Raw genomic sequence first — 14,393 nt, 5'->3', positions numbered from 1 at the left:
TTTCCTGGATGTTGAACAACATTTGGAGGAAGCACTGAGGGTGATGACAGCAGGGAGTGTACTCTGGGTGAGGGGTTTCAATGTCCACCACTGAGAGTGGCTCAGCAGCAGCATTACTGATCGAGCTGGTTGGTTTGTGCACTGCAGAAATTCATCACAGATCTTCAGATAGCACCTTCCAAACTCATGGACAAAAATAGAAATTGCAGGAAAAGATCAGCAGGTCTGGCAGCAAATTGCAGAGAAATCAGAGTTAACATTTCGGGGTGAGCATGAAATATTAACTCTGATTTCTCTTCACAGATGCTGCCAGACCTACAGATCTTTTCCAGCACTTTCTAGTTTTGTCTCGGATTTACAGCACCTGCAGTTACTTTGGTTTCCTTCCAAACCCATGTTCACTTCCATTTAGAACAAGAGCAACAGATACATGGGAACATTGTGAGCTGCTAGTTCCCATCGAAAAAGCTTAGCATGCTGACTTGGAAATATGTCGCTGATCCCTCAGCCAGGCTGGGTTAAAATGCTGGCATTCCCTCCCCAAGAGCATTGTGGGTCAACTTACAGCTTGTGGACAATAACAATTCAAGATGGCAGCTTCCCACCACCTACTCCAGGGCAACGAGGGACAGGGTAAAAAATGTTGTCCCAGCCGGTGAAGCCCACTTCCCACAAGTGAATATGCAAAACCAAATGAAGTGTTCCTTAGGAGGGGAGAGGGAATGTTCAGGATCCTGAGCTCCATTTCCCAGCTCAGACAGTTTGTCATCTAATGAATGAATGAGATGCCAATTTGAAGCCCAGGTTTCTATTTTTGTTCATGAGTTTGGAAGGTGCTATCTGACGATCTGTGATGAATTTCTGCAGTGCATCTTAAAGATAATACACACTGATGCTATGGAGCGTCAGTGACGGTGAGTTGGATGCTTTGAGAATGCGATGCCAATCAAGTTGTTTGCTTTGCTCTGGATGGTATCAAGCTTTTTGAGTGGATGAGAAAGACATAGGATACAATAGACATAGATAGGAAATGTTTCAAGGGATATGTGTGAAATGCAGGCAAATAAGATGAGTTCACTTCAGAAAACCTGGTCAGCATGTAGAAGTTTGGCTTAAGGGTTTGTTTCTGTGCTGTATGACTCTGTGACAGGTTCAGGGCAGTCTCACTCTGTGGACATGAGGTCTATTAAAAGGGAATTGGAGATTGAGCTGTAAAGGAATGATTTCCTGGGTTACAGGGAGAGAGAAGGGAGCAGTGGGACTAACTGGGTCATTCAAAGACATGATGGGCTGATTGGCCTCCTCCTGTCCTGTCAGATTCCAGGGAGTGCAGACGGTTCACAGTTTTCTCCCGTCTCAGTAACAAACGTCCAGCTGCTCCGAGCTCCTTCTTTCACTTCCTCTATTGGTGAAGTTTCAACCTTGCGATCTGACAATTTTTGCAGTTATTTTTTACACTGGGGCTTTTTGCTGTGGTCAGAATCTCTAATAATAAGTGTCCGATCAGTGACAATCACAGCAGCTAAGAGCAATCAGGTCTGAGGAGCCAGGCTCACTGTGAAACATATTGGCAGGATCAAAGCCATCCTCTTCAGCTCCTGGTACAAACTCCGTCCCTCTCCCTGAGCACTGTCTGCTGTTCAACCAGACTCTTTACAACTTTGGCCTCATCTTTGGGGCTGATTTGAGGCCCAAATCCTCCACATCACAATTATCAGCCACTGAAACTCACAACCATGTTTTTGTGACTCCAATTGTGACCATTCCAATGTTATCCAGGAGTTCTCGGGCTGTTTCCTACTGTCCATTCTCTCCCCTGGCTACCTGCCTTCCTCACACTCTCCCAATTTTTATTTTTCTCCATTTCTGGTCTTGATGGGAAAAAGGTTTCCGGATCAGTTTCCCATCAGGTGGCTTCTCCACCTCCTGATGCTGCTTGGCCTTTTGTGCTTTTCCAGCCTCCTGTTTGTCTACTTTGGATTCCAGCATCTACAGGGTTTTGGATTTAACAGAGTCTATAATCATTAGGCATTCTAGCTGCTCGACTTACTGTCGTTTCCCTTTGGTCTTCTACATGAATTCTGATTCTAGAAGGGAAGTTTTAAATTCTTCTCAAAGGAGAATTCCTGAAGAAGGGCTTATGCCCGAAATGTCGATTCTCCTGCTCCTTGGATGCTGCCTGACCTGCTGTGCTTTTCCAGCAACACATTTTTCTGCTCTTGAGATAAATGACAACCTGAAATTTGCTTTCTTAACCACAGATTCGGCCTGCAAGTTAACCTTTAGAGAATCCGGGACTAGCACTCCCAGATCCCTTTGTACTTTGGCTTTATGACTTTTCTCACCGTTTAGAAAATAGACTATGTCTGTAGTCTTTTTTCTAAAGCGCAAGACCTGGCATTTGCTCTCACTGTATCTCTTAATTCCTTGATTGTTAAAAAAATCTGTCTTACTAAAGTAGCATCAATTTCTTCATTGAGTAAGGAATTTCATAGATTTGTGACCCTCTGGGTGAAGAAGTTCCTTCTCAATTCAGTCCTAAATCTGCTCCCCTTAATTTTGAGGCTATCCCCTCTTGTTTTAATTTCACCTGCCAGTGGGAACATCCTCTCTTCTTCTGTCTTAACTATTCTCTTTATAAGTGTATTTGTTTCTATAATATTCCCCTCATTCTTCTAAGTTCCAATGAATATATCCCAGTCTACGCAGTTTCCCTTCATAAGCCAACCCCTTCCACCCCAGAATCAGCCCAGTGAACTTACTCTGCATCCCTTTGAGTGCCAGTATAGGCTGTTCCAAGTAAGGAGACCATTACTGCACACAGTACTCCAGGTGTGGTCTCACCAGCACCCTGTACAGCTGCAACATAACCTTCCTGCTTTTCAAACTCAATCCCTTTAGCAATGAAGGACAAAATTGTATTTGCCTTCCGAATTGCTTGTTGTACCTGTAGACCAACCCTCTGTGATTCATGCATAAGGACACTCAAGGCACATGCCTTTCATTGTGTATATCCTTCCCTTATTAGACCTCCCAAGTTGGATCACCTCAAAGGTATCAGGATTAAATTCCATCTGTCATTGTTCTGCCCATTTTACAAGCTGATCAATATCAGACTGTAACCTGAGACCCAGTAATCCAAGATGGCAACAGAGTAGGACACTTCAGACCGAGTTCATCTGCTCCGTCTGTTTTCTTTTCTTCTTTCTATTCCACTTCTCTTTCCCTTTTCTTTTGTGTTTTTCTTTTGTCCTTCTCCCTTATTTCTTCTCCCAGGCACGGACCTCCAGCCTCAGTCGCCAGGCCTCTGACCTAGTGCAGACCTGATGTGGCCTTTTGGCTTGGTGTGGCAGTGTCCTGGCCTGGCAGGGAGACCTTCCAGCCCGACGAGGCAGACACTTGGTCCAACATGGTGGCCTCTCAGTTCGATGTGGTGGCCTCTCAGCCCAGCATGATGGTCACTCGGCCTAGTGTGGCGATAGTGGTTCTTTCTGTATATGGTGGTCTCTCCACCTGGGAAGGCCTCAGCGCGGACCTCTGGTCTCGAGATGATTACTTAAAGTATGATCCCATGGTAACTAAGTTCTTAAGAAAGGCTTTAATGCTTGAACGTCCAGCTTTATTTCTTAATTTTCTACTTAAAACTAAAAAGATCTGCAACGTGTAACTTTGAACTTTATTCTTTCTTTCTACCTTGTTCTTATGATTCTGTACTGAGGTCCTTGTACCTAAGATGGCACCTTGTGAGGTGACGTTACATACTTTTCACTGTACTCCAATGCTTTTTTACTCAAGTACATGTGACAATAAACTAAAATAAAAATCAAATCAATATCAATAACACCTCCAATTTATGTGCCCTCTGAAAACTTTCTAATTATACAATCACCATCAATTTGTTAATGTACATTACAAACAGCAAGGGTCCCAGCCCCAATCCCTGTCTTACACCACTGGTCACAGTCTTCCAATCACAAAGACAACCCTCCACCATCACTCTTTGCCTCATATTTGGATCCAATTTGCCAAAATGCCTTGGATCCCATGGGCTCTTATCATAACTCCAGGAAAGGCAAGGGAGGTAGGCAAGTAGCTGCAGGAGTTTTCTGTGGCTATCCCCAGTTCAAACAAGTATGCTGTTTTGGAAAATGTAGAGGGTGATGGAAACTCAGGGGTACTTCGCATGAGCAGCCAAGTTTCTGGTATTGAGACTGGCTCTAATGTAATGAGAGGTACGTCGGGTTCCAACCGATCGACTGTGTTAGGGGACTCTCTAGCCCGAGGTGCAGATAGACGTTTCTGTGGCCGCAGTGAAAAATCAGAATGGTGTGTTGCTTCCCTGGTGCCAGGATCAGGGATGTCTCAGAGAGGGTGCAAAATGTTCTTAAGGTGGAGACGAACCAGCAGGATGTCTTGGTACACTTTAGAACCAATGATATAGGAAGGGAAAATGTTGAGATTCTGAAGGGAGATTGCAGAGACTTAGGCAGGAATTTAAAAAGGAGATCCTCGAGAGCAGTAATATCTGAATTACTCCTGGTGCTATGAGCTAGTGAGGGCAGAAATAGAGGAGAGAGCAGATGAATGCATGGCTGAGGAGCTGGTGTTCAGGAGAAGGATTCAGATTTTTGGACTTTTGGAAGCTGTTTTGAGGTAGAAGTGACCTTTACAAGAAGGACGGACTACACCTAAATTGGAAGGGGACTAATATACTGGCAGGAAAATTTGCTAGAGCTGCTCAGAAGGATTTAAACTAGTAAGATGGATGGGTGGGACCGAGGGAGATAGTGAGGAAAGATTTCATTCTGAGATTGCTACAGTTGAGAACAAAGGCAAGTCAAACAGTCAGGGCAGGCAGGGACAAAGCAGAGAACAGGGAAGGACTGATAAATTAAACTGCATTTGTTTCAATGCAAGAGGCCTAACAGGGAAGGAATATGAACTTAGGGCGTGGTTAGGAACATGGGACTGGGACATCATAGCAATTACAGAAACATGGCTCAGGGATGGAGAGGACTGGCCGTTTAATGTTCTAGGATACAAATGCTACAGGAAGGACAGAAAGGGTGGCACAGGAAGAGGGAGAGTGGCATTTTTGATAAGGGATAGCATTACATCTGGACTTAGGGAGGATATTCCCGGAAATACATCCAGGGAAGTTATTTGGGTGGAACTGAGAAAAAAGAAGGGGATGATCACCTTGTTGGGATTATATTATAGCCCCCCTCCAGTAGTCAGCGGGAAATTGAGAATCAAATTTGTAAGGAGATTTCAGTTATCAGTCAGAATAATGGGGTGGTTATAGTAGGGGATTTTAACTTTCCAATCATAGACTGGGACTGCCATAGTATTAAGGGTTTAGATGGAGAGGAATTTGTTAAGTGTGTACAAGACAATTTTCTGATTCAGTATGTGGATGTACCTATTAGAGAAGGTGCAAAACTCGACCTACTCTTGGGAAATAAGGCAGGGCAGGTGACTGAGGTGTCAGTGGAGGAACGCTTTTGGTCAGTGACCATAATTCTATTCATTTTAAAATAGTGATGGAAAAGGATAGACCAGATCCAGAAGTTGAAGTTCTAAATTGGAGGAAGGTTAATTTTGCCGGTATCAGGCATGGTGGCACAGTGGTTAGCACTGCTGCCTCACAGTGTCAGAGACCCGGGTTCAATTCCCACTCAGGCAACTGTCTGTGTGGAGTTTGCACATTCTCCCTGTGTCTGCGTGGGCTTCCTCCGGGTGTTCTGGTTTCCTCCCACAGTCCAAAAATGTGCAGGTGAGGTGAATTGGCCATGCTAAATTGCCCATAGTTTTAGGTGAAGTGGTAAATGTAGAGGAATGGGTCTGGGTGGGTTGCTCTTCGGATGGTCAATGTGGACTTGTTGGGCTGGATGGCCTGTTTACACACTTAGTAATCTAATCTAAAACTCTGAAAAACTGATTGGGGGCAGTTGCTCGCAGGTAAAGTGACAGCTGGAAAATGGGAAGGCTTCAGAAATGAGATAACTTGAGTCCAGAGAATGTATATTTTAGTTAGGGTGAAAGGAAAGGCTGGTAGGTGTAGGGAATATTGGATGACAAGGGTTTGGTTATGTCAGGTATGGACAGGATAGATCGAGTGAATTCTTAGAGGTATACAAAGGCAGTAGGAGTATACTTAAGAGGGAAATCAGGAGGGCAACAACATGAGATAGCTTTGGCAAATAGGGTTAAGGAGAATCCGGAGCGGTTTTATGAATATATTAAGGACAAGAGGGTAACTAAGGAGAGAATAGGTCCCCTCAAGGATCAGCAAGGCAACCTTTGTGTGGAGACGCAGGAGATGGGGCAGATACCAAACGAGTATTTTGCTTCAATTTAGCGGTGGAGAATGATATTGAAGATATAGAATGTAGGGAAATAGATGGTGACATCTTGAAAAATGTTCATATTACAGACGAGGATGTGCTAGGTGTCTTGAAATGCGTAAAAGTAGATAAATCCCCAGGACATAATTAGGTGTACCTGAGGACTCTGTGGGAAGCTCGGGAAGAGATTGCTGGGCCTCTTACTGTGATATTTGTATCCTCAATCGTCACAGATGATGTGCCAGAAGACTGGAGGTTCACTAATTGTTGCCACTATTTAAGAAAGGTGGGAAGGGAACTGTCGACCAGTGAGCCAGACGTCGGTTGCGAGGAAGTTGTTGGAAGGAATCCTGAGGGACAGATTGTCCATATATTTGGAAAGGCAAAGACTGATTAGGGATAGTCAGCATGGTTTTGTGCATGGGAAATCATGTCTCACAAACTTGATTGAGTTTTTTGAAGAAGTAACAGAAAGAATTGATGAAGGCAGAGCGTTAGACAGGATGTGTATGGACTTCAGTAAGGCATTCGACAAGATTCCCCATGGGAGACAGGTTAGCAAGGTTAGATCTTATGGAATACAGGAGAACTAGCCATTTGGATACAGAACTGGCTCAAAGGTAGAAGACAGAGGGTGGTGGTGGAGGGATGTTTTTCAGACTGGAGGCCTATAACCAGTGGAGTGTCATAAAGATTGGTGCTGGGTCAACTACCTTTTGTCATTTACATAAGTGATTTGGATATGAACATAGGAGGTAGAGTTAGTAAGTTTGCAAATGACACCAAAATTGGAGGTGTAGTGGACAGCGAAGAAGGTTACCTCAGATTACAACAGGATCTTGATCCGATGGGCCATTGGGCTGATGAATGGCAGATGGAGTTTAATTTAGATAAATGCAAGGTGCTGCATTTGGGAAAGCAAATCTTAGCAGGACTTATACACTTAATGGTAAGGTCCTCGGGAGTGTTGCTGAACAAAGAGACCTTGGAGTGCAGGTTCATAGCTCCTTGAAAGTAGAGTCAAAGGTAGATAGGATAATGGAGAAGACATTCGGTATGCTTTCCTTTAATTGTCAGAGTATTGAGTATAGGAGTTGGGAGGTCACCTAGGCCACTTTTGGAGTATTGCATTCAATTCTGGTCTCCTTCCTATCAGAAGGATGTTGTGAAACTTGAAAGGGTTCAGGAAAGATTTACAAGGATGTTACCAGGGTTGAAGGATTTAAGCTATAGGGAGAGGTTAAATTGGGTGGGATGTTTTCCTTGGAGTGTCGGAGGCTGAGGGGTGACCTTACAGAGGTTTATAAAATCATGAGGGGCATGGATAGGGCAAAGAGACCAAGTCTTTTCCTTGGGGTGGTGGAGCCCAGTACTAGAGGGCATAGGTTTAGGGTAAGAGGGGAAAGATATAAAAGAGACTTGAGGAGCAACATTTTCAAGCACAGGGTGGTGCGAGTGTGGAATGGGCTGCCAGAGGAAGTGGTGGAGGCTGGTACAATTGCCACATTTTAAAGTTTTCTGGATGGGTATATGAATAGGAAGGGTTTGGAGCGATCTGGGCCAGGAGTTGGCAGGTGGGACTAGATTGTGTTGGGATGTCTGGTCGGCATGGACCGAAGGGTCTGTTTCCATGCTGTACATCTGTATGACTCTAGGAGGAGGCTGTTCAGCCCCTCGTGTCAGTGTTTACTAACCTCACTCACAATAACGTCTCCGTTGAATGTCTATTGTTGGGAAGTAATTAAATCTGGTTTTCGAGACAGAATGTCTGACAAATATGAACTGATCAGAGTAAGTCAGGATGAATTTAAAAAGCGTCAGACATCTTTAACTAACCTGGTTACATGTTTTAACGAGGTCATTGATGTGTGAGCAAAGGGAATGTGTTGTTTATATGGACGTCCAGATGACATTCAAGGACATTCCACACAAGTGTTATAATGTTATACTTGGAACAAAGAGATAACAGATAAACATATTCTGGATCTTTCTGCACAAATGAATTCTCAAATAAATCTCAGACATGTTGGTGAACTTGGAGTTTTATCAGAGGAAGGAACTGAAGGAAATCAGTTGTTGGAGGAAAATGGTTCTGGAAAAATTAAAGTGTGTTAAATCAGCAGGGCCAAATAATCTATTTTCAGGAATGCTTCAGGAAGTGGTTGTAAAATATTAGAAACGTTGATGGTTATCTGTTTATCGACTGTGGAATAGGTCCTACAGAGTGGAGAAAGCTAATTTAACATGTCTATTGAAAAAGAGAGAGAGGGGGGGAAAATAAGAAATTTTAGATGAATTAGATGGAAATCAGCAGTGGAGAAAATGCCCAAGTTCATTATAAAATATTTTATAGTTTAGAACTTTGAAAACAGTAACAGAACTGCTTAACAAATTGACTGGAATTTTTTGAGGATGTCGTGAGTGGAGTTGTTAAGGGGGGCCCGTGGATATGGTTAATTTGGACTTTGTAAGGGGAGTAGATAGGTGATTCTGTGGTTAAAAGCGAGACTCACGAATAGCATGTTGCCTCCCAGTTGCACGGGTCAGGGATGTCTCAGATCGGCTGCAGGACATTCTGAAGGGGTGGGTGAACGGCTAGCTGTGATGGCTTATGTAGGCACCAATGATATCGGTAATAAATGGGATGAGGTCCTACAAGCAGAATTTAGGGAGTTAGGAACCATATTAAAAATGTAGGATCTCAGAGGTAGTAATCTCAGGATTGCTACCAGTGCCATGTGCTCATCAGAGTCGAAATGAAAGTATAGGCAGGATGAATGCGTGGCTTGAGAGATGGTGCAGGAGGGAGGGGTTGGATTAGTATCTGGGAGTACGATGTTATTGCTATTACTTAGACTTGGTTGAGGGAAGGGCAAGATTGGCAACTAAGTATCCCAGGATATAGATGCATCAGGCAGATAAAGAGAGGGAGGTAAAAGGGATGGAGGAGTTGCATTACTGGTCAGAGAGGATATCACAGGTGTGCTGAAGGAGGGCACTATGGAGGACTCGAGCAGTGGGGCAATATGGGCAGAGCTCAGAAACAGGAAAGATAGATGTTGGTGCTATCCTACAAGCCTCCTAACAGTGAACATGGGATAGAGGTACAAATATGTAGACAGGTTATGGAAAGAGAGAGGAGTAACAAGGTGGTGGTAATGGAGATTTTAATTTTCCCAACATTGACTGGGATTCACTTAATGTTAGAAGTTTAGATGGAGCAAAATTTGTAAGGAGCAGCCAGGAGGATTTTACAGAGTAATGTGGAAATAGTCTAACTCAGGAAGGGGCCATACTGGACCTGGTGTTGGGGAATGAGCCCGGCCAGGTGGTTGAAATTTCAGTAGGGGATTATTTTGGTAACAGTGACGACAATTCCGTAAGTTTTAGAATGCTCATGGACAAAGACGAGAGTGGTCCCAAAGAAAGACGGCTAAATTGTGGGAAGGCCAACTATAGCAAAAGTTGGCAGGAGCTGGGGAATGTGGATTGGGAGCAGTTGTTTAAAGGGAAATCCACATTTGATATGTGGGAGGCTTTTAAAGAGATGTTGACTAGAGTCAGGACAGACATGTCCCTGTGAAAATAAGGGATTGAAATGGCAGGATTAGGAAACGCTGGATGACAGTTGAAATTGTGAGACTAGCTAAGAGGAAAAAACATGCATACATAAGGTCGAGGTAGTTGAAAACAGACAAAGCTTTCAAAGAATATCAGGAAAGTAGGACCAATCTGAAATGAGGAATTAAAAGGGCTAAAAGGGGTCACGAAATATCATTAACAAACAGGGTTAAGGAAAATCCCAAAGCCTTTTATTCATATATAAGGAGCAAGTGGATGACTAGTGAAAGGGTTGGCCCACTCAAGGACAAAGGAGGAAAGTTATGTGCGGAGTCAGAGAAAATGGATGAGATTCTTAATGAGTGCTTTACGTCGGTATTCACCAAGGAGAGGGAAATGACAGATGTTGAAGTTGGGGATAGATGTTTGATTACTCAGGGTCAAGTCAGTTTAAGGAGGGAGGAAGTGTTAGGTATTTTAAAAGGCATCAAGGTGGACAAGTCCCCAGGTCGGGATGGGATCGATCCCAGCTTACTGGGGGAAGCAAGAGAGGAAATAGCTGGGGCCTTAATCGATATCTTTGTAGCAACCTTGAACATGGATGAGGTCCCAGAGGACTGGAGAATTGCTAATGTTTAAGAAGGGTAGCCAGGATAATCCAGGTAACTATCAACCAGTGAGCCTGATGTAGTGGTAGGGAAGCTGCTGGAGAAGATACTGAGGGATAGGATCTATTTACATTTGGAAGAAAATTGACTTATCAGTTATAGGCAGCATGAACTTGTGCAGTGAATGTCATGTCCTACCAACTTTATAGAAGTTTTTGAAGAAGTGATGAAGTTGATTGATGAGGGAAGGGCTGTGGATGTCATTCACATAGATTTCAGGAATGCATTTGATAAAGTTCCCCATGGTAGCCTGATAAAGAAATTAAAGTTGCATGGGATCCAGAGCGTACTCACTAGATGGATAGAGAACAGGCTGGGCAACAGAAGGCAGACAGTAGCAGTGGAAGGAGTTTCTCAAAATGGAGAACAGGAATCTGTGCTTGTACCGCACTTGTTTTTGATATATATAAATGATCTGGAGGAAGGTATAGGTGGTCTGATTAACAAGTTTGCAGATGACACTAAGATTGGTGGAGTAGCAGATAGTGAAGGGGACTGTCAGAGAATGCAGCAGAATATAGATAGATTGAAGAGTTGGGCAGAGAATGGGACAGATGGATTTCAAACCAGGCAAAGGCGATCTGATGAATTTTGGAAGATCCAAATCTGGAGTAAACTGTATTGTGAATGGAACGCCCTGGGAAAATTGATGGCAAGAGAGACCTGGGTGTTCCAGTCCATTGTACTCTGGAGGTGGCAACACAAGTCGATAGAATGGTCAAGAAGACTTATAGTGTACTTTCCTTCATCAGACGTGGTATTCATTACAAGAGTTGGCAGGTCATGTTAGAATTATATCGGACTTTGGCTTGGTCACATTTGAAATACTGCGTACAGTTCTGGTCACCACATTACCAGAAGGATGTGGATGCTTTGGAGAGGGTGCAGAGGAGGTTCACCAGGATTGCCTGGTATGGAGGGCACTAGCTATGAAGAGAGGTTTAGTAGATTAGGATTATTTTCATTAGAAAGTCGAACATTGAGGGGGGACCTGATTGGGGTCTACAAAATCATGAGAGGTATATTCAGGGTGGATAGCAAGAAGCTTTTTCCCAGAGTGGGGGACTCAATTACTTGGGGTCATGAGTTCAAAGTGGGAGTGGAAACGTTTAAGGGAGATATGTGTGGAAAGTTCTTCACACAGAGAGTGATTGGTCCTGGAACACATTGCCAGTGGAGTGGTAGAGGCAGGCACAATAGCATCATTTAAGATATTTCTAGATAGATACATGGATGGGCAGGGAGCAAAGGGAGACAGACCCTTGGAAAATTGATGACAGGTTTAGATGGAGGATATGGACCAGTGCAGGCTAGTAGGGCCTAAGGGCCAGTTCTTGTGCTGTAATTTTCGTTGCTCTTTGTTCTTTGAACTGAGGAAGCTCAAAGGAACAGAGTGATCTTGGGGTGCTTCTCCACTGATCCCTGAATGTGACAAGACAGGCGAACAGAGCAGCATGAAGGCATATGGGACACTTGCCTTTGTTATATCAGATATTGGTTATAAAAGCAGGAGGATATGTTGCAGTTAAGCAGAACATTGGTTCAGCCACAGCTGGAGTACTGTGTGCTGTTCAGGTCACCACACTGTAGGAAGGAGGTGATCGCACTGGATGGGGTACAGAGGGGAATCACCAGGATATTGTGTGGGATGGAACCTCTCAGTGATGAAGAGAAATTGGATCAGCTCGGGTTGTTTTCTTCAGAGCAGAGAAGGAGAGGGGGGACCTGATCAAGGTGTATAAGGTTATGAGGGGAATGGACAGGGTGGAGAGAAAACAGCTGTTCTCCTTCATGGGAGGGTCACTAACAAGTTGGCTCACATTCAGTGTGAAAGATAGGAGGTTTCAAGATGTTTTGAGGAAAATGTTTTTCATCCAGAGGATGGTGTGCATCTGGAATGCACAGCCTGAGAAGGTAGTTGAGGTGGGAAACCTCAAAAACTTTAAAATGTACTTGGGTGAGCAGTTGAAATGTTATAACATTCAAGCTGTGGGTCTCATGTTGGAAAGTGGGACTGGTAGAGGTTTAGTGTCGTTTGGCTGGTACACAGTTAATGGGCTGAAGGGCCTCCTCTGTAATGTGTGATTTTATGATTCTGTTGTGTGTAGTTTCGGGCTCCTTATCTGAGTAAGCATGTTCTGGCTGTGGAGGGAGGGAAGGAAAGGTTTACCAGACTGATTCCTGGGATGACACCACTTATATCTGATGAGAAACTGAATCAGTTAGGACTATATTCATTGGTGCTTAGAAGATTGAGAGGAATCACATTGAAACCTTGAAAATCCGAACAGGACAAGACCAAAACAACACAGGGAGGATGTTCCTGATGACTGGGGAATCCAGAACTACGAGTTATGGTTTAAAGAAAAGGGAAAGGCCATTTCAGACTGAGATGATGAGACATTTCAACTTCAACTTCAACTTCAACTTCCCAAATATTGATTGGAAGCTCTTTAGATCAAGTAGATTGAATGGGGCGGTGTTTGTGCAGTGTGTCCAGGAAGCTTTTCTAACGCAGTATGTAGATTGTCCAACCAGAGGGGAGGCCATATTGGATTTGGTACTCGGTAACGAACCGGGACAAGTGGTGGGCTTGTTAGTGGGTGAACATTTTGGTGATGGCGACCACAATTCTGTGACTTTCACCTTGGTTATGGAGAGAGATAGGTGCGCACAACAAGGGAGTTTTTACAATTGGGGGAAGGGAAATTACGATGCTGTAAGACAGGATTTGAGGAGCATACGTTGGGAGCATAGGCTGTCAGGGAAGGATGTGGTGGAAATGTGGGACTTTTTCAAGGAGCAGATACGACGTGTCCTTGATATGTATGTACCGATCAGGCAGGAAAGAAATGGTCATGTGAGGGAGCCTTGGTTGACGAGGGAGGTTGAATGTCTAGTAAAGAGGAAGAAGGAGGCTTACATAAGGTTGAGGAAACAAGGTTCAGACAGAGCAGTGGAGGGATACAGGATAGCCAGAAGGGACCTGAAGAAAGGGATTAGGAGAGCTAAGAGAGGGCACGAAAAATCCTTGGCGGATAGGATCAAGGATAACCCCAAGGCATTCTATGCGTATGTGAGAAACCTGAGAATGACGAGAACGAGGGTAGGTCCGATCAAGGACAGTGGTGGGAGACTGTGTATTGAGTCGGAAGAGATAGGAGAGGTCTTGAACAAGTACTTCTCTTCAGTATTTACGAACGAGAGGGACCGTATTGTTGAAGAGGAGAGTGTGAAACGGACTGATAAGCTAGAAGAGATACCTGTTAGGAAGGAAGATGTGTTGGACATTTTGAACAACTTGAGGATAGACAAGTCCCCCGGGCCTGACGGGATATATCCTAGGATTATGTGGGAAGCAAGAGAGGAAATTGCAGTACCGTTGGCAATGATCTTCTCGTCTTCACTGGCAACTGGGGTGGTACCAGGGGACTGGAGAGTAGCGAATGTTGTGCCCCTGTTCAAAAAAGGGAATAGGGATAACCCCGGGAATTACAGGCCAGTTAGTCTTACTTCTGTGGTAGGCAAAGTAATGGAAAGGGTACTGAGGGATAGGATTTACGAGTATCTGGAAAGACACTGCTTGATTAGGGACAGCCAGCACGGATTTGTGAAGGGTAGGTCTTGCCTTACAAGTCTTATTGAATTCTTCGAGGAGGTGACCAAGCATGTGGATGAGGGTAGAGCAGTGGATGTAGTGTACATGGATTTTAGTAAGGCATTTGATAAGGTTCCCCATGGTAGGCTTATGCGGAAAGTCAGGAGGCATGGGATAGAGGGAAATTTGGCCAATTGGATAGAAAACTGGCTAACCGGT

The sequence above is a fragment of the Chiloscyllium punctatum genome, chromosome 7 (genome assembly GCF_047496795.1).
Source record: "Chiloscyllium punctatum isolate Juve2018m chromosome 7, sChiPun1.3, whole genome shotgun sequence".
Lineage (NCBI taxonomy): Eukaryota > Metazoa > Chordata > Chondrichthyes > Orectolobiformes > Hemiscylliidae > Chiloscyllium > Chiloscyllium punctatum.
Note: the sequence above shows the minus strand (reverse complement) of the source record.